The sequence below is a fragment of the Marmota marmota genome, unplaced genomic scaffold (genome assembly GCF_001458135.2).
Source record: "Marmota marmota marmota unplaced genomic scaffold, marMar, whole genome shotgun sequence".
Taxonomy (NCBI): domain Eukaryota; kingdom Metazoa; phylum Chordata; class Mammalia; order Rodentia; family Sciuridae; genus Marmota; species Marmota marmota.
The window spans coordinates 1-2,121 of record NW_026004048.1 but is presented as its reverse complement, the minus strand read 5'-3'; the positions used below and the strand labels follow the sequence as shown (position 1 = coordinate 2,121).

At 54.8% G+C, this 2,121-nt stretch overlaps 1 long non-coding RNA gene across 1 annotated transcript; it reads right to left on the bottom strand.

Annotated features, from left to right (window-relative positions):
- Positions 1 to 765: 765 nt before the first annotated feature.
- Positions 766 to 1,463, bottom strand: LOC125614610. The gene is made up of 2 exons (XR_007345185.1): positions 1,265 to 1,463; positions 766 to 1,167 (listed from the first exon to the last, which is right to left on the bottom strand). It is a non-coding gene; the product is annotated as an uncharacterized LOC125614610 (long non-coding RNA).
- Positions 1,464 to 2,121: the final 658 nt, after the last annotated feature.

Here is a 2,121-nt window from a genome sequence, read left to right as displayed (position 1 = left end):
GGGGGGGGGGGTCACTGCCTGGGCCCGTCTCCCCCGGCCCCGTCCCATGATTCTGTCCCCTGCCATGACACAGACGGCACACACATGGACTCAGTCACCTTAACCTCGGGCCAGATGGACGCAGAGGGGCTGGGATCGCACCTGGGACGGCTGAGACCTTGACTTTGCCTCTATTCCTGAGGTACATGCACCCTCCGTCACCCTCCCAAGCCCCTCACGGTCTGCCATCCTTCCCCAGCCTCTGGACACGCACTTCAGGCAGGGACAGGGCAGCCTGATCCCAGCTTCTGTGGACCCCAATTCTCTAGTGGTATCACATACCCCCACCACAGGCAATTCCAAACACAGAGGATAAAGGATGTTAAAAAAAGAAGAAGAAAAAGAAAAAAAGTTCTGTTTTTTTCTCGCTGATGACTATTCACAACATTTTTGCTGATGCCAAATAATTCCAGGGACCTTCATTTCATGCCAGTCATATGCCAAGTGCATTTATCCCTCACACAGCTCTATGGGCAGGAGACCCCTGCCACCCCATCATTACAGAGGAGGAAACTGAGGCTCAGAGAGGACCAGGGACTTGCCCAAAGGCACCAGCTGGTCAGTGGTGGAGCCAGAATTTGAATCCAGGTCATCACTCCTAGCCACATTGTTATTATTAAGACAACCCCTGCCTCCAGAGCCAGCCCCACCAACTCTGCACACAGCCCTCCCGTGGCCACCCCAGGCACCCACACACCTTAACAAACTCCTCAGTGCCCTTCTGGCGAAAGGTCCACTCGGTGAAGGTCTCTGCGGTGGTCTCACTTCGACGCTTGCACGAGATGCACAGTATTTTGAAGGTCATCCCATACACAGCCTCAGTCTCTGAGTCCACCTCCACACAGCCCCCCCAGGCCGAGGACACTGTGGGGACAGCAGGCTCAAGTCGAGCAGAGGCACCAGTCACCCTAGGCGATGCCCGGCTCACTGGCTGCTGACTCCCAGGGCCTTCAGAAACCATCTGGTTCCCCTCAGTAGTGATTACAGATCGACGGACCCATGTGCCAAGCAGGTTCTGCCTCTCCCTCCCAGTGTGACCTTGGCCAATCACTCAGCTCTGAGCCTCAGTTTACCTCTCTGTTTAGTAAAAGAACTGATCATCTTTGTTTCTAGTAGTTGTGCAGAATCCTAAGGAGGTCCAGAAAACAGTTCTGTCAATGTGGTCAGTAACTCAGCCTGTGCCACCCAACTACCCCTGGCTCAGAAGGTCCCTTGCCCAAAGCACCAATGCATCCAGGTGGCCGGACGAGAATTCCAGCTGCTTTTCAAGTTCAAGACGGCAGAGCCTTTTCCACCACCGACTGCTGTGCAAAACCAGTCATGGTTTAAGACAAGGGATGGCTTCAGGAGGTGAACCCACACTCCAGCTCTGCTCCCTCCTCCCACAAGCCCCTGTGTGAGCCACCCCCTCTGTCCCCTCTGCCCCAGGCTTCCTCCCCTCCAGACCTCCACCCCATCAATTAGTTTCTCAAAAGCTCTTTCCTCCCTTAGGGCCTTGCACCTCCACTGTATCCAGGCCGTTTGGGTCCCTCCTTCCCCTCTTACCTGCCACCCCCTTCCTGCCTCCCAGTGCTCTCCAGCTAAAGCTGTGTCTCCAGCTTCAGGTCTGGGTCTTTTCCTGGTCCCTGAGTCTCCTCCTCTCTGTATCTTCAGAGATTCTTGTCTGCTCCCCTGATGTCTCTGTTTCCCAAGCTCCTCTTTGGGGTCTCTCTGAAGGTCCTGACTTTATGACTTCCTCTCCTCTTTGTAGGCTCAGAGGCACTCTGTTAGGTCTCTGTGGCCACCTTTGGATATTTCTCCCTTTTTAAATTCCACCCCGCATTCTCTCCCTGGTCTGTCTCCATCTCCCTCCCTCATCTCCCCATCTTCTGCCTCTCTCAAGTTTCTCTCTCTACCTTGCTTACACACTTAACTCACTCTCTCTCTCTCTCTTTCTCTCTCTCTCTCATCCCTTGGTCTCCCACTCTAGCCCCACATCCCCAGTATCCCAGAGGAGCACTCGATGTTCTTCCATGTCTCTGGCCTCCTCCCTCCCGTCTCCATCTCTCTCAGTCTCTAGTCCCAGTCTCCGGGCGCCGCCTT